Genomic DNA, 24062 nt, shown 5'->3' on the forward strand with positions numbered 1-24062 from the left:
CAGACCAAGGTGTGTGTCTGGGGTGTTTTTCCACAAAGCATTCTATAAAAGTGTAACTGGGCTGTATTTGCCCTTTTCTCCTGCTATGTGTTCAGCCAACAGGCCCCTGAAGATCTCTTAAAAAGTGCTGATCCACAGAGCTGGGTTGGTGCTCTTGTAATCCTTCCAGCTCAGCCCCACCTCCCCTCATGTTCCGACCGTTTCCACCGCCTCCTCTTCCCTCACATTCCCCCACTCTTCCCCAGATGACGCCTGGTGTTGGTGTGAGGGACAAGGTGATGCTCTAATGTCGTCAAGCACTAATGTGAGCTAATTAGCCCACATTAGAGCATGACTAAATAAGGCGTAAGTGTTGCTAATTGGTCGGCAATGAAAACAATAACTGTTGTTCCTGCCTAGAGGCTCTGGGGTACTGAGCGGCTGGGACACAAGGGACCTGGGGACCTGGAGACCCTGGCACTAGGCCAGCAAAAGGCACCGGCAACATCAGTCAACTGCCTTCATGCTTGAGTCACACACCACTTGGCACTGCTGCTCTCATGCTCCCTCTACCCCACACCCACCACCCAGCCCAACAGTTACTCTCCCTGCAGCCGTCACCAGCAAACAGTAAGCTCTACATGACAAGCACAGACAAACTCAGTCTGTCTGTGGAGCCATCATACATCACAGCATTAATAAACATGAATTAGTAATGGCACAATTAGATGGGGCTGTACTGACATTTACTGGTACAATAATGGTGTGCTCCTTTCGACAGCCGCCTTTGGCCTTTAGTGGAGCTCCAGCAGACCTTAGACATTTAGATATGATGGGTGGAATGGGGAGAACTGTCTCAGTCAGTTTGTATCTTAATCACATTTTTGGTCCAAAGGGTGTGACTCCAGACTGTGTTTTTATATTCTCCAACAAATGGTACAATAATGATTAACAGTATTAGTCAGGCTATGTTCCGTGCATAAATGCATGCATATTGTGTGTTTGTTTCCCCTTTAGGTTGCAGCCTGGTCAGTGTGTGAAGACAATATTTGAACAGCCTGGCCTGCTCGAGCTGCTTTGGACCAAAGGTATGTTTGGAACAGACAGACCATCTCTGACACAGAGTGAATAGAATAATCTCCCAGTTCTTTGAGCATTCTCTGTCAGATAGTATTTGAACCACTGTCATAACAATAAGACATTACCTTGTTGTTTTTGCTATGTGGAATTATGCAGTATTTTCTGCTGTGAACCTAAAAATAATAAGAAAAAATAATCTGTTCCTATTATCAGAAAATTTTCTTTGAAATCTTAATGTTAACTTGGGTTAAGCACAGCTTTTCTGCTATGTGTGTTTTTTTTAATGTGCTTTGCAAGTCAATTTGACTTATCAGTTTGAAACTGATCAAAGTAATGCATCAACACAATAAAGTTTATGATTAGAGGAGCTAAACAGCTTAACCGCGCGCCAAGTGTCTAGTGGCTTTCTCCTTTTCCCTCTCAAACCAGTAGCTTTTCATCCTTGCTGTCATTCTTCTTCTGGGTTTTACTGCTTTCCCAGGGGACTCATGTGCTTTTGTTAGCTTTTCTGTGTACACACATGGCCTAATTAGTTGATTAGTTCAGCTCGACTGGCTTGTTAATTGAATAGTAATTTATGTTTGATGTGTCTAATGAATACCCTAATTTGATGTTTGGCACTCATCCAAAGGTTTGTTTTTGACAGAAGGAATTAATCAAAAGAATGAATGGAAAGATGAAAACGACTTAGTGCGCAAATTTTGCCTTGATAGCACATGAATTAAGTCTTTGAGTGAGGTGATAATGCTCATGAGTTTATCTTTGTGTAATTAAGCTGTTGTAGACAATAGGATTACCAATGTGTATAAAGGGCAAATCATGATCAGTAACACAATGTTTTGTTCTAGGGGTCAAAACTGTTGTCGAATACTTTTTATATAATAATTCATGCACTGGCCACAATGAGAGGCAATGTCAATCATGATAAAACAAGATGCAAAGGAAGATATTGATTATAGCTTTTTCTATGCTTCGACGGGGGGGAGGGTAATTAAGTATTTCAGACTTGTTTTATACACTTCAATTTTAATTAGTCAAACTATTTATTGACTTTTTAAAAAAATCAAGAATACTTTAATTAAATTTTTAGAGTAATGTTTTTAGGGATTTTGAGCAATCGTCTGGTGACCTTAACCAGTGAAAACATTAATTGCAGGTGGCTCATATACCTGCTAAGACGTTTGTTAGACTTGGCAATATAATGAAAAATGAAAAGAAGAGCTTATGTTTGTTCACCTTAAGAAAGCTCTTAAAACAAGAATGGCACTTTATTGTTATACTACATTGTGAAAAAAATAAAACGTACCCATTTAGTTGAACTTTTTCTTTGATAGGTAGACAGTTGAGATTTTGCATTGCATCAATATTACTGTTATTATATTATGCAGTGATATAATTCTCTAATTTTAATGTATACAATACTGCAGGGAATAAATAACACTTGACCCAATAAAACACAATACTTTGCACAGAAAGGTACATCCTTTTTCTTCAACCTTTTCTTTCACTTGTTCTAATAATGTTGCTATAGTATCTAAAAGTTTTGTGCAATTTATCATGTAACCATAATTTTAGTTATATACTTTCATGATTCATAATTTGTGCATTGATCAAACAAAGCCAAGGTGTTAATTACTTGTCCTAACTTCAGATTCAGCTTCTACATCTTCTACTTACTGATTCTTGTGCCTCATTTTCTATGTACCTGACTTAAACTTCAGCTCAAGATCTGAATTTAAATAAACTATTGCATCCTACCTCTCACTGGAAAACAATACTTTTGCATTATTATTCACTTACATTTAGGTTTTAATGAAATTTGTTTTGAATGTCTGGAAAATGTTTGACTCTCAGAACATTGCATATGTTGCAAAACAATGGAGTTCTTACTAATCTTGCTGTTGTCTAGAAGGCATAATCTATTTAAGCTTTATGCCTGTTAAATAAGAACAACCAATGTTTATAAATGAATGGGAGGAATTGGTGGAATTACATATTCCTCATTATAACCACAGTCCTCAGTTAACTTTGTGATAACCCAAAACAATGTAGTGCCGAAGTAGAAGGGAAGTGTTTTCATAAATAAAAATATAACTAAAAGTATAGAAAACATTCTATTCGGTTCTTTTTACGTTGATGCAATTAATAAAAATCGGTTCCATATTCCTTCAGAAACCCCCAATATAGTCTTTTCAATTGGAAATGTTATGCTACATGTGTAATTGAAACCCATCCACCAATGAGAGAACATTATTCAGAGAAGCATAGAAACTTTGGAGAAGTCGCAGACATCTACTGCTCAGAATAACAGCCAGGACTCTTGTTCTTTGTGCACTCTACAAGTCTGGTCTTTATGAAAGAGTGGCAGAAAGTAAGCAATTGTTAATGGAAGGAAGTCTCCCTTGCTGACTGCCACAAGCCTTGAAGAAGGCATTGAAAATTGCTTGGGGTGGGGTGAAGGGTTGTAAAACATTGTCATAGCAGCATAATGCTGTGGGTATGTTTTACTACACACCTAATGATATTTAAAGGGTTGATTGATAGAGCTAAGTAGTCCTGGAAGGTAAATCTCTTTAGTGGCTGCAAAAGACCTGAAACCTTTGTGTATATTCACTTTGTAGCAGAACAATAACATAAACTTACTGCAAATACAGTTTTAAGTTATTTCTGGTGTGTTTGCAATCTCTTAGCAAATTAAGTCTAATCTAAGTTGCATGTGTAGCAACTTTTATGCTTAGCATCTCACTTGATTATAGGATTTTGACTAAGGCATTCTTACACATCAATGAGCTTAATCATAACCAATACTCTGGCTGTAGAGGGCTGTTTTAAAATTACTGAAAAGCAAAACTGAATTCAAATACACACCGTAGTTCTCAGATTTTTATTTGTGTAGTCTTTCTATCCTTTTCCTTTTGGCTCACAATAATGCATCATTTGTATCAAAAGGTCAGCTGATAAAATTTTATCAAAATTTAAAAGTCACCATAAATCCTTTATCCTCTGAGATGTGCAATGTGTGTTTTTTGTTAATTCATTAGGAAAATTGTTTACAAGTGTCTCTTGCCCTTAATAAGCCTTGATAAGCCAACGTCCTTTTTTTTTTTTTTTTTTTTTTAGCTTGGTCAGAGAGGCATGAGCCATCAGGCCTTTTCATTGAGTGCTTCCACACTAGTCTCCAGAGCACATGAGTTCATGTGCATCAAGGTCTTTCCCTACAGTTCGTTTGAGGAATTCATCTTCCTTCAGATCCTCATTTATGCACAACACATCTTATTTAAAAACCAATCAATGAAACTTGATTTCCCCACAGCACGAGGGAATCACAGCAAAAGCTTTTGACTTGTCCTCCAGCGCAGGGCAGATTGTGGCCTTGTACTTGTGTTGAGTCATCCAGTGAGTCATCGCTTCAGTAAATCTCCTACTTGTGTTTTAAATGTAAAGCAATCATCCAATTTAGTGAATTCCCAGACAGTAAAAAGTAATCCAAAAAGCCAGCCATCCACGTGTTTACAAAGCGGCAGCAATCCTGTATGTTGAAGATGGTCTTCATACTGCCATGTTTGTCTTTTGGTATTAACATCGCCTTTACATGCTTTTGCAGTTCTTCTTCCATAATGATGATGTGGAATTATTCCTCTCCTGAATGTTAAGGATGTTTCAGGAAATGTAAGTTTTGATCATTTTGCAGCAATTAGATTGTGTGCTCTCAGATGCCTCCGTCTCTTCTTCAAGAGTTTCTTTCTAGGAATAACAGAAAAACAAAAATCAAGCTGTACTTAGACATAAACCTCTATGAATTTGTTTATATTATCATCACTTATCATCTTATCATCCCACACAAATTTATGGAAAGCAATCTCATTTGACCTCATGCAGTCATGCACATGCAGTAGCGTACCTGTTTGTGTTACATGCTATAACAGGCCTGAACTAGAGCAGGAATTTTACAAAGTTATTCCCACTTTTTCTGTCATCATTCACTGTCTCGAAACTGTCATCAGTTGCCGTCGCTCCCTCCCCTTTGTTAATGAGAAAGCAATTACCATTTGTTTTCCTTAGTCCCAACGGCCTAGCAGCGTTTTCCGAAATCTGCATCCTCACCTGCTTCCATCTCTGCGTCCGCCTCTCCCTCAGTCTCTTCCAACCTTCCACCTCTTTTCCTTTTCACTGTGGTTGCAGACTCGCTCTCCTTTGCCATCCTCTATGCAGCCTCTCTCTTTTGCTCCTCCCACCTCTGAGCTCTAGGCTGTTCTGGGTTTTAGACGGATCACTCTCACAATGCCTGATCAATACAGGTATTGATCTGCTGGCAAAATGTTTATAAAATCATTATGGGCAACAGCAGTTCAGTGGGGACGGAAGGCGGGGCCACAAGACAGCCAACATTCCATATCATTCGCCTGCAAGAGAGCTTGCACACATCTGATTGGCTGCCTGTCTTGTGCCATGCGAAGGATAAGACTGGCACATTTTGCCAGTTTTTTATATCTTTGCTTAGTGCACAACAACTCTTCTTAGATTCAACAACACTTTCTAGACTGCAAATGTTTTGATCAGCAGTTTAATATGAGTCATTTCACTCTGCCTGCAAAGTAATATCACCTGCTCCCACTCTTTGTACAGTAGATTAATTTAGGAAGCAGCAAGGGACTTTAATTTATTGATTCATGTTGTACCTCTGCTTTTCTCTGAGAAAAAAAATATAGAAAACCCAAATTAAGAGGATACGTTCTGCAGTACTCTGATTACTGCCCATTCTTTCTGTCATGACCACCCCAGAAATTTTGTACCTGCCTTGATCCCCCACTCCCTACAACCTCCTCCTGTGCTCTGTTGTACAGCAATAACAATCTGTCACTTTGCTTGGGAAAGATTGACGGGGCAAGCGACTCGAACACCACAACACTTCAGCTCTGCGCAACTGCGTGGCAGATTCATTGCTTTCGGGAGACTTTGTAATCCACAAACGTGCTTTTGCTCATGTCTTGTTGATCGATGATCTATGAGATCTTCATTAAACAGAGGAGATTATTCCAGCATGCAGCACAACATGGTGTAAAGTTTTCCAGAAACACAACTCTTGTTGAAGCAGATGAACATCTGTGAGCCATAAGGCCAGGCAGCCAGTGTGACCCAGAGTCAACCTCACCACTCTGGGACGTCTGACTGCGCCTGCTCTCCTCCCTCTCTGGCACCAATCCAAGACCCAGATGCCCAGACGCTGGCTCAGACCACAAGGTCTGGTCCTGCCCGTCTTCTATTAATAGACAATGTTCAACAAATTATGAGAGATACTGCATGCTACACCAACTGCTTAAATGTTGCATGTTTTAATTTGTATGTTTCTGCTTTGGCCAACTTGTAGGGAACCATATTATGTCCACACTTGCTTAGGCAGACACAAGCATTTGCGAGCACATCCAAAAAGTGTCACTCACACATACTGCAAAGTGGTGATTACTCTAACACGTACAGAACTGGCCACAGACCATTCATTACCATAACATGTTGCAATGAAGTTTAATCCCTCATCATGTTGTCTGTGGTTGGAGAGCGGCATGTGGCTGTTATCCTCCTCTACTCCAGATGTCTCCCAGTCTGTGTCTCCTCAGTGCTGCACTAGACTGAAGACATGAAATTCAGTATGGCACATTTAGACATTTCCTTCCATTTTTTCCATCCCAGCTTTTCTTTCCCCTCATAAAATCATTTTGACCCCATCCATCTTTGTTTCTTGCCTTCCTCCCTGATCCCATTTTCCACCTTCTGTTCCTTCTTCCACATACCCCCCCTCCCATCTTCACAAGAGTATGTTATTTATTTCATCTGAAAGCAGAGGCTCTTTGGTGCATGCTTCTCACAGAAATCAATTTCAGCTCAGACAGCATAACCAAACAAAGCACTACACTCATTTCAGCACGGGCAGAGTTGTAACCCATCTCTCTCATTTTCTCCCTCCTGCTCCTTTATTGGAAGACATTTTGTTCTCACTCTGATGCCATTATGTCAATCACTGCAGACATGTCGTGATGTGTGGATGCAGCTGCTAAATGAGTCATGGCAAGCAATGATCATTAGAGACTGCAGAGTTTATATATGTGCTAATGTGTTTTTGCATACAATTGTCACCTTTTTCTCTGCATGAATATTTTAAAATTGTCTTTTTTTTTATTCATTGTCACTCACTTGCATGTGGGCGTGCGTGTGTGTATGTGAGTGAGACCCTTCATGTCTGTTGAGACTTTAACAAATGTTTTTTTTCAGAGTCTCCACTGCTTTACAAAATTACAACATATAGTGTAGATCACAAGCAGAATTCTTGCACCATGGGATGAATGAGAGGCTGGAGCTTCCCACTCTCCACTGCCAGCAGCCCACTTTATACCACAGTCAAGACCACCAGTTAATGCAGCTGTTGGATCGTCCTCTTTCCTTGCTCTGCCTTTATTGATTTCAGTCAGACACAGAGACAGACAGAAAGAAAGGGCCTTTTCAGGAAGAAGTTAAATGGTCAAGTAGCGGGTGGAGGGTGGCTTTCACCACTTTATTGACGAGGTGGAAAAATGTCACTATTATGGAGGCCCTTGCAGCAGATAGCGAGCTGATTGGATGAGTGCCCCCAGGTCAGAGTAGAGCACATTCCCCCCCGCAACCAAACGAGAGCAAATAAAAGGGCAGAGTAATCCGCTTGAATTGCAGGTGAGATTTCTCTCTACCAGTCCCCTCTTTATGCCACATTTTTCTGGATGCATGAGTGTTGGCGAATGTGGACCAAGTCCTGATCTCTGGTGAACTTCCTCCCACTGAACGGCTCTCAGAGCATTTTACGCATTCACATAAATGTTGAAGCTGTACCACAAATTCATAGTAAGACCACCTGAAAATGGGTAGGAGATGAAGAAGCTAATGCAACTTGGAGAGGACTTTTTTCCATTCCCTCAAATACACATTAGTTAGGAATGACAGAATGGACCTATTTGTTTAATCAACATTCTGTACTGCTATTGTACCAGCAGTCAGACAATGCATAAATTTGGTATGTTCACATGTAGCATGCACTTTTATGTGGCTCTATATAGACAGGTTTAAACTAGACAAGCATTCCTCATCCTTTTTTATATTTTAATACCTCTTTTTTGCAGTTAAAACTTTTACAAAGTTTATGTAGCAAGTCCACTTTAACTGTACTAATGTCATAGGTCAAGCACAAATATGTACGAGATGTGCAGGACATCAAAAGCACACTAATAATGGTCCATCTATAAATGCCTAAAAAGTATTGACAAATAAAAAAAGGTTTTGGAGTGATATAGTCAAATTACAAACTTAAATCTGTGTGAGAAACTGGGACATATGATTAAACTTGCTGATCATGGTTGAAAATTCACCAGTGTGACTGAATTAAAACAATTCTACAAAGAAGAGCAGGCCCAAATCCCTCCACAGTGATGTAATGCCAGTTATCAGAAACTACTTACATGAAATGTTTTTTAGTCAGACATCACCTACAAACCCTTCTAGGACCAAATTGCCAGAAAAGCAGATTCTCATCATACAAAAAGGTCAACAAGACAGACCTTTTCAATGTCCAACACCCAAAACACTGAAAATGTAGCGAGCTCACCAAAAGTGAAAGCATACTATTTTATAAACTACATTCAAAAATATGACTGATAATACGTTATAAATCTAAATGTCAAAATTTAACAGTGATACATTTTTAGTGTTACCAACTTTGAAGTAGTGAAGGCATTCATGACTGTTAAATGTGGTGAATCCATAGATGTTCATTATTTTTACAAAATTTGAAAGACAGTGGAGGGAGGTTAAAATAACAGGTTTAGTACAGTCCACTTCAGAGGGATCCAAATTTCTAATACTCCAAATATTATGTAACATGCCTAGTGTGAACATATGAATGCTTGCTTTTCTCCTCTAGGTAAGTGTCACCATGGTCAATGTGCAATCACAAAATTTCTGGTTGCATGGGATAGATGAAAAAAATTGTCACAAGCCTTGCAGTAAAGTAGACAATTGAGGGGCTGGTTGATCTTCAATAAGCGTCTAACAGGGGGGAAGGAGACAGATAGTTGTTCCTGCAGAAAGTCTCTTTTAAGACTCTAAATTAGGAATCTTACTCAAGAGGATCCAAATACACGATGTGTGGTTGATGTACCCAGTGCATCTGATTTTCAGACTTTTCTAAGTTTGAGCAAAGGATACCTTTCCCTAAGTGTAGGAAGACCCCAAAGGGAAGTCGACCCAAAGCAAGCTGTGTTATTTACCACCAAGCAGGTGTTTCGTTTTTCAATTTCTGCACAAGGGAAAAAAGAGAGAGCATTGATTAGAAAAATAAAAGCAAACCATATGCTAGAAAAATTTGCAAAGAAAGAATTTATGCTCAGCACACAAAAATGAAATCGGAGAGACTTGTGAGACTGAGAGTCCTTAACAGAGATGCAGTTGTGAGTCCTGACAAACGGTTCAAATACAAGCCACCATGCCTTCTGACGTCAATCAGTCTAATTAGCCCTGCATATCCTCTGTTTAGCCCTGCCTAGAAGCACAAGACAGACCTCTGGAAAGGTCAGCATGCCACAGCAGACAGAGCTGTGCTTAAACAGAAGCAAAATGGTTTCTTTTCTAAATTGATTCTAGTTCAAATCAGACAAGACTATGTTGTGTTGAGCCACTTAAAGACTTAATGGAAAGGCAGCAGTCACTATTAAGGGGGCTTTTAAAACAAGACATTAACAAACAAAAACTGCTCTGGTGACATCTGGACCTGGGCCCAAAGAGCAGCTTGTCACATGTAAGATCTGCCCGTCTCTATCTTCATCTCTTTCTGCTCTTTCTGGTCTATTTCCTTTCTCTTGTGTCTCTTTATCTCCTGCTGTGCTTGAGGCACAGTCTGTACATCCACATCTGGACGCAAAGACTCAGATGAACAGAGAAAATTCATCATAACTCTGTAGGAAACTTTTTTTCCCCCCACGCATGGTAAAACTTGAAATATCACTTCTCTCATGTTGACACAAAACTGTATGAAATAAATATTTTCTCTTTGTTTCCACAAAGTAAATCAAGTACCATTATCTCTGGACCCCTGGGGCATTTTATCTGTTTTACACCCTCTTTTAAAAAAATAAAATAAAATAAAATAACACAACAGACATGTCACAGTCATGTATACATAGAGGGAAACATCTGAGTTTGCCAACACCCACACGCAGGCATCTGCATAGTGCACATTCACTACCTCCCTTTTGCTGAATGCATAATATATGTAATGAAATAATGTTTCCAGTGGGGATGGTTTTGGCTGGGGGATGGAGATGTGTGGTGAATATCAATTTGCTACCCCCAGACTCCCTGGTTCAATTGGCGTGATGGTAGGGGGTAAATGAATATGTGGAAGTGAGAGAAGCTTTATCCCTCTGCCCAGAGCAACAGTAGATGGAGGCGGGGTCCTTGAGAGTCTCACTCCAAACTTGTAAACTTAAGGTTTTTACTGCTGATTTGTCGAGCACACTATCAGTTTTATTTTTTCTAATAGGCACTATTTGCTACTTACTAAATTATGATATCCACTATAATATGTTACAAAAATAGCCTGATGTCTCATTATATTGTACGAATGCAGGCGAGACCATTGACTGGCAAGACCAACTAGTTTCATTCACTTTACAAATCCCAAAAGGCAATGTTTTTTACTCTAATACCCCGACATAAAATCTAAAATCTGCCCTCAAAAATTGCCTGATCTGTAGATGTAGTCTGACTCTGTGTAATTTAATCTCAGTCTGCTCTGTGAAGAACTAAGAGGAATGTTTATAGAGGAGGTTAGTGAACTACTGTAGTAGCAACATAAAGATAAAGAAACACAATAAAGAGGTTAGGGATGAAGTTAAAATTTTCCATTGAAGCAGAAATGCAAGTCAAAATTTCTTAGTTTTGTCTTAACGCTGGTTAGCTTTAAGGTGTGTTTGAAATGTTAGCAAAAGGTCAGTGTCCTGCACCCAGAGGGGAAACTGGATCCAAAGCAAAAATACCTTTTTAAGGAGTGAAAAAGATTTTGTACTGAATTCAAAATTTAATTGGGATCCTATATAACAATGCCAATAAATTAAAAATATAAACTATTTGAAAGTCTCTGAGGTTTGTTAGAGAATGCTTGTAAAAAAAACTCGACTCGTCAGACTCTCTAAATGGTTCAAATCGCGCTGCGCTAGACCCTCGAAACACACCGCAACAGGCCCTCCACGTGCCTCCAAATAGACTTCTTTCTAGCTATCAAACTGCACTATTATTTGTTGGTTAATAACATAACATCATATTAAAAAATGATGTGTAATATTGAAAATGTGAAACAGACTGTACATTCCTAAATCAAATCCTATATACAAAAACATTAACCGATTTTGGTCAACAAATTCCATGATATCTCAATGAAAATCTGCAAGGAGGTAAATTATTTCCACCCCCCGTGCCTCACCTTGACTGACTCCAGTGTGCTCATCTGTTCCATCTCGCCTGACTGAAGATGCTGCGTCTCTCCGTCAGCCGGGGCTTTGATGTTTTAAACATTACTATTAATAATGTTTTGAGCATCAGAATTAATTGCTCTGCAACTCTGTCCTGTTCTCTTCATCCTAAGTGGAGGTATGCATAAATCAAACCTAACTACCTTTGTCTTGAAATTTTGAGGTCAGGAGTTTGGGATGAAACCAAACTTTTACATATTTGTGAAGTTCTGCTAGTGTGTCTGTTGAGAGCTTGTGAGAATGAAGCAGTGTCGCTTTGAATTTGTTGGTTGAGTTAATTACATGTTGACGTATGTGCCACTTGTGCCTTTTGAAAATGAGGCTGGTGGTTGCGTGATATGATGAGTTTGGAACAGTTTTGTTAGAAGTTTGATGTAATTTCTATGTCCCCTTAGTCTTTGTCCCAAATCTGATGAAGCAGTGCTTCTAAATATAGAATGCATGAAGTTTTGGCATAATTACTATACTGCTATATCTGTCAGTTTATTATTATTTTTTTAACAAAAGCAGAAATACTGGGCCTGTCAAATCTTTGGTTTTGGGATGTCGCTCATAGCAAGATGTGGCAACTTTTGAATTAGTTTGAATCAGTCGTCAGAGAGGTATTTTTGTGACTTCCAGATGTTCTGTTATCTATAACTCCCAGCTGTGTTCGAAGAGCTTAAATGAGCTGGAAAGTTCCTGTCCAAGTTCTGTTACACTCATCAGGCTTTGAGAAATGTAATTACTGCCTTTTTGAGTTCATGTCGCTTAGCAACTCCCTCCTAAATAAACACACACATAAAAATCTCTTCCATTTTCATTTAGCCACACCTCTTATACACCAAACACCTCCTCTGGAGTGGCTTTGGCAGTGTCCAGGCTGCAGGGGCCCTGTAATCTGAAGACAGAGTGAGGAATGTGTGAAGCATCCAAGGAAACATGAACTGCTATTTTCCCACAAGTATGAAAAAATAGAGGTTACGGCTGTGGAATCTTTCTGACGCAATCAGTTAGTGGGATGGCCTTGGTACGTTTGGGATTTGGACTAGGGCTTTGGCCAGGACGCTGTTAAAGTCTTAGAACTTAAAGATCTAAACTGGGAAAGTGAGAGAGCTGCTGACAGAGGTAAAAATCAAATGAGGAAAACCGGATGAAAACATTCATGAACTGGCCCCAACTCCCCAATTGGGAACATTCTATTGTTCCTGCTTATTTCATTTTTTTTAACAGGCATCTATTGGGCACCAAATTAATTGTATGTTGGTCAAACAATCATTAAAAACACAGAGAACAGAGTGGCTTTTGCAGAGCTGTGTGTGGGAACAAAGAGCTAAAACAGGAGAAAGCGTCACTGAAGAGGCCCCAAGAGCTCTTCCTACAGACCCAAATGATTACCATTCTCCTGTTGGCTCTGCCATTCTTCATGCATTAGACAGAAGATGAAGTTCTCAAACACAGAAACGGAACAAACTTCAATGAGTCTGTTACTTTCCTGATCTAATTATGCCTGCACCCATAATCACTGTTATATTCATCACAGTGGTGCGTATTTATAGGGTCTGTTTTCATCATACTCTAATCTCACTCTGAAATTCCCAAGCAGGAAGACAAAGCATGGAGTGGAGGATATGGATGGGAATGCCATTATATATTTTTATGTTTAGGATACCATTAGGGTATGACTGCCTCCTTTATTTTTTCTGGATTTTTGTCTTCTGTACATAACATGCATTCAGCTTGGTTTTAATTTTCACTTCGCCTATGTCAGTTTGCTAAATGCCAATGTAAGTCATACCTCCAACTCCTGCTACTTATGTGGCATCATAGAAAAAAATCTGAAGGAATCAGACAAGATATTAGAAAGAGAATAAAGAACTTTAAAGTTAAAAAAAATCTAACTGATCATTTTGTGCAGTTTTCAGATGCCTGGAAGGTGTCATGTTTATCCGTTGAAACATTTGGGCGCAAGTAGAAAAAATCCTGGAAGATCATCCTGTTTTTTTGTCCCAGAGATTAACATGATTGAACTGAGATGAATCTATCAACACAAGAGCAACATACATTCTGAATATCTTTGCTAAGGGGGTTAAGAAACTGTTTTTGTACACTGTCAAGGAAGTCATTTACTATAATTGGTGGAAAGGCCCCTCTGCAAGGTAGAAGCTATTGCACCTAAAGCAACACAAAAAACAGTAACAGTATACAAATGCCTCGTTTCCACCGAGCAGTACAGGATGGGACGTTTTCATTTGCTATTTCATGGGTATATCCAGAAAGTGCTTTCTATGGATAAATGAGCCAAAATTCCAGCAAACCATTGCGAGAAGCTTGTGGGAAAATTATTGGTTCACCAAAGTCATATAAGGTCAAAAGGGAAATTCTTAAGTAAATTTATGAAAAAAATACATATATATCTCATTATTTTTGTATCTTTAATAGGTATTTATTATAATTGTACAAAAAAACTGAAATGAAACTAGTCTAAATTCATGTCAAAGTGAAAAAATAAAATGTTTGTCTTTTTATACTGTGTATATTTGGATTGAACTGTATGTCTTCATCCCTTCAATATTGCAACCTCAACAAAAAACTCTGTCTTCCTGTCTTTCTTTTCTCTAAATCCCTTCTTCCCATTTTATTCTTGCTCCAAAAGAGCCCGCTGAATCCTGTTCTGTGCCCCCACAATGTTGCTCCCAGTATTTGGATATATATTTAACACCCACATGTGAGGCCTGGTAGAAGTGCCTTGGGAATGGAAAGAAAAACAAGCATGCCCTCTGTCCTGGCCCTTTAGAGCTGGCCTGCTATAAATACCTCCGGGTGGCGCGCCGGTTCCAGCACCAATGGCATGGGAACCTCTCCCCCCTCCTCTGGTCCATTGCTTGGCCACTCATGTCTTGTCTGGGAAGCTTGGAACTCTTTAGCCAAACAGCCTAGCCTAAAGGGTGGGTGGGTGAGAAGGTGTGTGCAAAATGTGCAGTGCAGGAAAAAAAAAAAGTAAAAAAATCAACAGAAAACGCAGGCCTTTGTAGCATTGATGGTCTTCCTGGTTGTTTTGTCTGCTCCGTATAGGAGCATCCCCGTGTCTTTTTGCTTTCTCCCGTCCTGTCATCTCTCTTTTCAAAAGACTTCATGTATACTGCATTTATTCTGTTTTGCCTTATGAAGATTGTATGAATATGTGCTTTTCAAAGCGTGAAAAAAAAAGAGATCCCCCCCTTTCAATGCTGCGGTGAAGCGTTTGTTATGTTACTCCCCCAAAAATTGATTTAGACTTTTCAAAGGTTTGTTCTTCTCAACGCTGTCGATGCACGACAGGCTCAACTCATATTCTCAGAGTTTGAGGTAATAGTTTTAAACTGACAGACTAAACAGACTCTCCGGCTGTTCCACCTCTATGGAATGAATAGTTTTATGTGCACAACCGTACACACAAAGGCTGTGTGAATGATTTCATCTCTTGATCATTTTTTTTTTCTCTTTTTCATTTTGGGACTTCAAGAGATTTTGGAAGCTGAAAGTTTACATCCTATTGGTCCTTATTTTTTAACCCAAAATCTTCTAATTGTTGTTCAGTATATCATATTCAGGACACATGATGTGCATGCCTTGTACTTTTAAAATCATAGATATGTTCTTTACTTTTGCACACAAAGTGCACTTTTTATCTGGTTATTTACCAAACTAAATCCACACATTGAATATCTCAGCTATTCCTCCCCAAACGTCTTCCGCCATCCTAGTTCTGTCCCTTTTTCTCTCTCCTTTGCCTAATGCTCCACATTTCTCTCTCTCTCTCCTACAAGTCTTACTTGTTATTTTTTTGTACAAGGTCCTTTAATTAAGTTTGACATAAGCACAGGGATTAAATATGCGGTTGAGCCGGGAGAGAAAGGCGCTCTGTTACAATTTCAAGGCCAGCTGTAAAATGGAACCAGATTGCAACACTTGGAGCTGGAAAGTTTGTAGAAGGAGGTTTCTAGCACAGCCAAGAGACTACTGAGTGTCCAGCCAAAAACATTAATATTAAAGCTCCTTAGGCAGAGAACTAACACTAAGTCCGATCCAATGATTATTTCTTTTCTTGCTAAAATACTACCATTGCCTCGAGCAATGTGTTAAAAGTTGTCTGTCCGGCCAGATGAGTGATAAACCTACATGGCAAAACTCTGCTGCCAAAAGCTTTCTAGAAAACATAGTTAGCTGCACATTTATGGTCCATGGGTTTAATGTATTATTTCCTTTGGGAAACAACAGCTAATTTGTCTGCTAGTTTGTACATAGTTATCACTTGTAAACAAAATCGTTTGAATGAAACCAGATGTCTTCATTTAAAGTCACAGCTTTTGTTATTAAGCAAGCAAGTTAATTAATTTCACAAATGAGGACAAAACCTTCAGTCTTTAACTTCTATGCATGGGCCTGTATGAGATCTTCAATTATGAGAACTTGATGTTAACAATATATCACATTCTCATAGTATTTACACAAAAAACTTATAAAATAATTTAATTGCACAAAACCAAGCCACCCTCTGAGGTACTTTGGTTTTGTGCTCCAACTGTGTTCTTTGAACACAAAAAATGCTTTTCAAAAGATTACCATAAATGTATAATTTACCAACTTATTTTTTTCCAATTTTTTTTTCCAGATTCCATTATTATCGCAGTCCTCACTATACATAGAACATATTAAGAAATATAATAAGACTAAATCAAATACTTTTTGGAAAACTGTATTTGATTAATGACAACTCTAAGACATCTCTGACATGGAATCCAAGGATTATGCATTATTTAGGTGTGATTATGACCCATTCCTCCAAACTATCTTCAAATGTTGAAGGCTCTAGGGGTTCTTTCTTTGCTCTTTATGAGATCTTCAGCTGTGTACAATACTGTGACATATGTGACAAAACCCTTTGGCAAATACTGCAGTTGGAGGAGTTTCACTGGAGCTTGACTCGGTGTGTGCCAATACAAACATCCCCATACCACATGGTCGCGCGTTAACAGTTCCACTTCAGTCCGACTGTGTTGGGCCGTTTATGCAGCCCACATCATGATGTTCCCACCTGCAAACTTGACGTTTGCAGTAAAATAAAGGGATGAGGTGCAGAACCGTTCCATTCCCAAACATGACGAGTGCATTGACACCGTAGAGTTCAGCTTTGGCGTGATGTCATCAGTCTATATTATCCTAGTATTTTGCTGGCTCGTTCAAGTTGTCTGCAACAAGTTTTAAACAAGTGTCAAGCTGTAATCATGTTCTTACTTCAGCAAGATCTTCTGCAGTGAGTTTGCATGAAGGCCATTACTGTTAAAGGAATTACTTATCATTTTCACAGGGAAAAGCTGTTCCTGCTATTCCCAAGTCTTTCTTGAGTTGTCTGTGAAAGCTCCTTGGCTGCTAGATAGCTCTTTTGATTTTTATTTTTTACTCCTCTCCAAGAAATCTTGTGAGGGGCACCTGGTCATGACTGGTTTATGGTGAAATTATGTTCTTTCCAATTTTGAATTATGGATTCAGTGGCACATGCTAGAACATTCGGAAGTTAAGAAATGCTTTGGTAACCATTGCCATTAGTGTGATTTGCAACAGTAAGATATTTTTGTGAAGGCCTCTTTGCTTTTACCAGCTGTACCACTCTGAGCAATACTTCGGAAATGAGAGACATTTTTACAGGCCATGATAATCTTAAACCAGAAAACCTTGAATACTTTCTAAATATTGAAAGATTTTCTAAATATTGACTAGTTGTCTTTTTGTACATTATTTCCCTAATGTGCTCAATACTTATCCCATGTTTCATTCCCCTTCTTTGAAATTAAGTTAAATTATTGATTAGTTTTTTTTTGTTGTTGTTTTTGTATGTGTGAATTTCTTGGGTTGTTACTAAAATCCAGTTTGAAGTTCATGTCAATAGAAATATTAGAAACAAATTTCCAAAAACTTTGACATGTTCAAGAACTATTTTAAACGCTGTATACCATAAGATGTATTTTTATATCTGGAGGAATGAACAAAGTCATTAAAAACAGAACAAAAATGGTAGTAATTTCTGTATTTAATTTAAAGAGTAAAAGTAGAGAAGATAATTATTAACCTGGCCTAATTGAATTTTCATAAGCCTAGCCAGGCTTATTCTGACATAAAAATAAAATCACATTCATGTCAATGAAGCAAGAGAGTGAAGACAGAAAATCAACAATGGATCCTAAATTAAAATATATATGGGCTATTACTTATTTTTATAATATCTATAATATTAATTTATTATTTTGTTTCTGAAGCAAAATATTAAGCAAATAATTAACACCTACTGAATTCAGTGGTAGTGTTCATGTTTTTACTGAACTGAATATTTATGTTTTTATCCGCCTGCTTTTTATAGTGACAAGATCACAGCGAACCAAAAGGTATCGATATAGATTCTAATCAATGTAAGTTTTTTTTTACACTTAAAATGTTTCAAAAACATTTATTTGTTGTTCTTTTAACTGAGGCAAAAACAGTCGCCTTCTTTTAGCCAGCTGATCCACATAGGCAGCAACAGGTCAGGGAGGGGCAGTGCTGTGTTACTGACATTGTTTCTTATTAAAAAAAAACCCACACTCATTTCTTCACACACCATGTGAAGAAATGATATGATAGAACATTTTAATAGTTTTCAAAACATAAATATTTTTCATTTCTTGATATGCTGTAACACCAGTCTTTTAACCATGTGAAGAAAAAGTGATCACAACTCTAAACCATACTGCATCAGGAAGAACACATTCCACATGCTATCACTCAATCACTGACACCAAATATAGAAATATAGGGTAAGATCAGCCCCAAGTGCACCGAGCGTGTCAATAGGATTTTCTTCTGTTTTGAACTCTGAGAGGTCTCACATGGAACTTTGCATTCTTAAATAACTCTAGCAAAATGCTTTAATCTTAATGAGTCTGAACAGCAAATCTCTCATCTGCAGCAAAAAGGATTAGGAATTCAGGAAAAAAAAGGAGAGAGACCGACGTTCCACTTTGATGAATTGTGTTTCGAAAATCCCTGGGCATAAAGTTCCCCCAGTGAACAAAGCATAAGACGAGAACGGATGCTTTTTTAAACAACACAACTTATCTGTGAAAAACAGAACATGCATTTAAGTGAAAACACAAAAGCAGAGCTGATTCCCCTCCTCTGCCAATGATAAAAGTGACTAACTCCTTTTCTCCAATCTGCTTTGCTACTTTTGGAATCAAACCTGGAGTAGCTTTGCACAAATTATTGTGCATTGTGTTTTCGGTGCCTCATCAGTGTTTATTTATTCTGCCTGATGCATTCTGCCATTGTTAAGAGTAAATAAATGACTTCATAATTTTTTTTGCCTCCTGGTAAAAGCTTAAAATGGATGATGCTGTGATGAAAAAGGAAGCTGATGAGCCCAGGCAGTTTAAGTGCCAAAAAAATGGGGCTTCTGAAACCACAAAAAAGCGTCTGCTGCTTCCTCTGTACTCTGCTGTGGGTTTCCGTGTTGTTTGAGGAAGATGAGCTTTTCCAGTTTAGTTATAAATTTTAGCTATTTAAACATGCCATTATGCGGAGGTGTTTATTTGTATTTGATTTATGCATTATTGATAATATGTTAATGTAATCCAAATCAAAGCAGTTTGGTGTTTACTTGATTAATTATTACGCTGTGGTGTAATTTCCCCAAACAGGCTCTCTGAGTGGTTGGGGTTAGAGCAGTAAGCCTCTGGCTTGTTCAGAATGCTCCAACTACAAAGAGCCTTGCTGCCCTGGGACCTGGTCTGGGTTCCCCCCTTCCAACCCAACACCCACCCCTTTAAATGCCCCCAGGCCTTCAGAAATACCCTAGCTAATGTCTGCTGCATTCATTTTACCTTTGCTTTCAAATCCACTCCTCCTTTTGTTCCCTGTAATAGACAAATCCATGTCTTGCCGATGCAGGTCAAGCATATAATCTATATAAATAAAAAAAATTCTCAGCTATAAAGGTTTTTGAAGTCAATAAGAATATCAGTAAATGGGTTAAATGGCTAGCTGCATGCAAGTATTCTATTATTTTGTGTTGTGAAGACATCAGCGTGTTGGCAGAGTAGTTGTGAGTATTACCATCCCACTTGCCCTGTATTGATCTCCCACTTGCATGCATATCCACTCCACCACATTGAGCCCAAACACCTGGTCACCAGAATGTTGTGAATGACAGATAACATCTGTGAAGTCTTCTGCTATCACAGGAAACATTGTTCCTATCTCCTCCTCCTTGCCCCCTTCCTCCCCATGTCCTGCTCATAAGCACATCCTTCTTATCGATTTCTCATTAACCCCTTCTAGACTGTGAGTATCTCCCCATCCAGACACGCAGACATCAGGAGATTGATTAACAACATAATGACATCACTATGGCTGCCTGTTCTCATCAGTTTGACCAGGAGATCCTGTCCCTGTTCTGCACTCCTCCTTTATGTTTCCAGGCTTCCGTCCTTTTTTTTTGTTTTCCTCGATACTCAGAAACACTTTCTTTACTTTCCCCTACAGTTTCCTTCTCATCCTCTGCATTTTCTTCCTTTTAGTTTCCCAATATTTTTTTAAATGGCACTCATCCTCAAAGCCAGCAGTGACTTTTGATATGGGTGATGAAGCTCAACGATCTGAGTGGCACGGCCAGTAGAGGAGCTACACTCATGCTACGGAGAGAAAAAGTTAGGTGTCAATGGGTTTTCTATAGCTTTTTTACTTCTCCTGCCAATTTTGAGTTGGCCTTCTCCTACACTGTGTGCAGTGTACACTGTCAGAACTGTAAAATAAATAAATAAAATGGCTGGTAACACTGAACTTGCTATTTGAGTTGCTATTGATGTCTAATTAATGGGCTATTTATGTGTAAAGAAGTTACTGAAAACTGAAAAACTGAAAAGATTCTTATTTTTCTTGACCAAAATAAGGGACTCACTCCGCTGGACCACCATTCACACAAGAGTCACTGTTGAGCATGTACAGTATCTTCCTGTTTAGTTTCACAATGGCAGAAGAGACGCGTGTGTACGTTTGGAGGCATTCTACGTGTATGGCTGCCACTTACGTGTTAATTGGTGCGTACGTCAGCAGTTAGCTTCTGTAATATTTGTGTTTTGGTGCAAGAGAATAGTTTTGAAGTTGCAGTGAGGACGCGTACAAAATTCAAAATAAACTCATCTCTACTGGGGGATGGGTGTTTTTAGATTTCTCTTTTCTGCCTCACAGTCTGCTAAAGACATGCCCGCTTGCAGAATGCTGTGTCTGTTTTAGTATGTGTTCCCTCTCTTTCTTTTCCAACAGCTCTGGTGGCAGAATATAGTGTGCGTTTGTTCGGTTATGTTGTTCCAAACCACAATGGAAGTAAGTTAGAAAAAGCAGTTGATTTAAGCATGGCATGCCTCCATCAGTCCCAGTCTCTGATGTACAAAGAGCCCAGAGGAAGGAGCTTCACAGCTGTTTGTAAACTATGAGAACAGGAAAGGTCAACAAAGTAATGCAGCGCGCTTTTTTTGTAACACATTTTCATCTCTCTCTTTTCCATAGTGAGACAGCAGGGCTGCACCCTGCCTCAGTAGTACTGGTGCATTTAAATTACTGTTCTTGCCTGGAGAATAATGGTGAAAGCATAACCCTATTGTATTCTTTGATAAACTCTGGAAAATGCATGGTATAAGCTGGGAGAGAGGCACGGTTTAAGGGCACAATTGCCTTGCAAATCTACCATGGCAAAGTTTTTTTTTTTCTGAAGGGAGAGAGGGAGGAAAAGAGGAAGGGAGCGATGACGGGAAAGAATGGTGGAAAAGGGAGATAGAGGATCTTGCATGTGGGGACAGTCGAAGGGGGGACTGAAGGGGAGTCTCAGTTTCAGGGACATGTGTTATCTGTGGGTGCAGAGGCCTTTGTTTGTGGGGCACAGAGGTGTAGATTTCTTCTCCATGTCAGTGCCTTTATTTGGGGCTCAGCACTCAGGGGACAATAGAGGACTAATCCACTCGTGAATCAGGATTAATATTCAAACCACAAATATTAATTCACAGTGCAAATAAAGGAAATGCAGAATCTGTCAAAAAACTCTCAAACAAATAAAGAACAAAACAGCCAGCGATGTTTGACCAAAAAATACCCTTTCAAAGTCTTTTCATACGTGTGCATTATTTTGACCGGGGGCCTGCCGACTTGCCTCAGCATTCTGTTTGATTTCAGTATTAATCTTTATAATGAGTTTCTATAGAAGAGTGAGAGCTGGAGGAAGCTGAAGAGCCGCATGTTGTTTTTGGCTATTCTCCTCACTAAGCTCTGGATTTAAGATCTGGATTTGAATATTTATGATTGAAAATAATGGGGGTTATAAAAATAAGTCCCTGCAGAGCCGGGCTGTAAGTTATAGGGGGTAGACGCAATGCCTCCCACATGAAAGGAGCCTGAAGAAGTTGGCCACTATAGTCTGATGCCAGTGAAAGCCTATGGTTCTTCATTCTGGCCCAATTGAGAGTTTGATCCTGCTGAAGATTTATGATCCCAATAGTGTCATTCACTCTCAGCGCTTGCAACAGTGCAGAATTTATTAGAATTAAGTTATTTAGTGCAGTTTACTTTAACACAAGACGAGAGAAAACAAACCAGCCCTCTGGGTGAGATCATTTGACTTGCTTCAAACACAGTTGGACTTGTTTTGAGATTGAAACAAGTGATAGTGTTTGTAACTGACAGTTGAGTGACTTACAGGATTCAAGAAAATGTTTTAAACATGCTAGTTTGAATATAAAACAAATGACACTTTGCCTCCCAGTGCCAGTTTTTCTCTCTTTTTTTTTTTGCATCCTCAGATGCTGATATTCAACAGAAGTGTGAAAGTAATATCTGCTTTCCCTGTTTGTGTCTCACCAGGAGAGTAAAAGACAAAAATCCCGATGGACACCTATTTATTAGTATTAGATCATTCATTTTATGTATAGAAATAATAAAATACTAATGTTCTGACAAGCCATCTCAGTCTGATATTTCTTTATTTTCTTTTAAATTACAAGCTTAGTAGTTTTGAAACATCTGGCAAAAATATAGAATTTGTTTATCTATTAAACATTTTTCCCATTTAAATTTCACTTTGGCCTGCATGGTGGCGCATTTATTTCCTTGCAGTAAGAAGGTGCCAGGTTTGAATTTCGGCCTGTGATTAGTCCAGGGGGCTTTGCTTCTTTTCCCTGTGCAAAACCTACTACTACTATTCAAAAACTTGCATATTGGGGCGATGGGTTTCTCTAAATTGCCCTTGGTGATGGACACAAGACCTGTCGGGGTGTTTTTTGCCTCTTGCCCACTGACAACTGGAGACAGGCACTAGGCCTCTGCAACCAAGAAATGCTAAGTGGATTTAGACAATTGATGTCTAAACCCATTTGTATTTAGGCTTTAAAAATTGTCCTAAAAGGTACCTTTTCCAGACTATTTTTAGTCTAGAAAAGTACTTGAATCAAAGGATTGGATGGAAAACTGTGAGTTACTAATAACCCTATAATTATTTGTCCAGAGTGGCTATAAAAGAGGGAGAATAAAGTTTTTTACACAAGATTAGTTTTTCAATATAGTCTGAAAAAGCAACCATGCGTGTCCACAACACAGCCCTTTCTGCACACACACATACACATAGGCACAGTAATCCCACAATGGGGGGTAGAAGCCTGTTGTACACCAACCTACAAAAACCATTGTGATGTTCAAAGGGGCTTCATGGAGGCTCTGGCCATTGATAAGCTCTAATGTTATAAAAAAAACTGTAAACTTCATCTTTTATACATAGTAACATAATGTGAAAGGTCATCTTATCTTAATCCTCAAATCAGCAGCATCCAGGCCCATGCCCCCTCCCCATTTTTCATGAAGTTAAAGAAATAATCTTAGAAGGCACTCCAAAGAAAGCCTGCATTATCTTCTCCACTAGGTCCAATCAGAAGATGTCATTAAAGTGTGCCATGAATGCACTGTCAGGAATGATTATTTCTCTTTTCTAATCGGCCTCAATCATATCACAGAATCAGCTGGACTGTGAGCTCGTGGTGAGAAGTGTTATTATGTCCAGTGATTAATCATCAAGCACTACCTTATCCCTCTCAGACACACAGCAGACTGCTTGCCTGTTCACAGACAAAAAAAAAAGAAGACATAAAAACTTTCATCTGCATGCTATTTGCTTCATTTTCTCTACTCTCATAACTGCGTCTGTTAAGGTAGATGGTCTATGTATTTTGTGAACACCATACCTGTTGTTTTAGGAGCTGTGTTACTCTGCAGCTCTGCAGTCTAATGAGAGTCAAAAAGCAACAGTAATAAGGCATCACTGCTTTTTGTTTTTATATGGTTTATCCTTTTTAGTGAACAATTCAAAGACTAACTATCTTGTTTTGACTAGTCCTTCTTGATCTGTTTCAGCATGCCCCTTCCATA

At 38.9% G+C, this 24062-nt stretch overlaps 1 protein-coding gene and 1 long non-coding RNA gene across 3 annotated transcripts in view; one reads left to right on the plus strand and one right to left on the minus strand.

The window, feature by feature from the left end:
- zfhx3b (zinc finger homeobox 3b) overlaps positions 1–24062 on the plus strand; it is a 224214-nt gene that overhangs the window by 40756 nt on the left and 159396 nt on the right. The window contains exon 3 of one of the 2 annotated variants that reach the window (XM_032559863.1): positions 997–1067. The gene's annotated coding sequence lies outside the window, so the exon portion shown is untranslated. Of the gene's footprint in view, positions 1–193; positions 1068–24062 lie in introns of those variants that run through there. The other variant, XM_032559864.1, reaches the window with a different exon arrangement.
- On the minus strand, positions 3915–5737 carry LOC116718166 (uncharacterized). Its single transcript, XR_004338889.1, has 2 exons — positions 5106–5737; positions 3915–4803 (listed from the first exon to the last, which is right to left on the minus strand). It is a non-coding gene; the product is annotated as an uncharacterized LOC116718166 (long non-coding RNA).

This window comes from Xiphophorus hellerii, chromosome 4 (genome assembly GCF_003331165.1).
Source record: "Xiphophorus hellerii strain 12219 chromosome 4, Xiphophorus_hellerii-4.1, whole genome shotgun sequence".
NCBI lineage: Eukaryota > Metazoa > Chordata > Actinopteri > Cyprinodontiformes > Poeciliidae > Xiphophorus > Xiphophorus hellerii.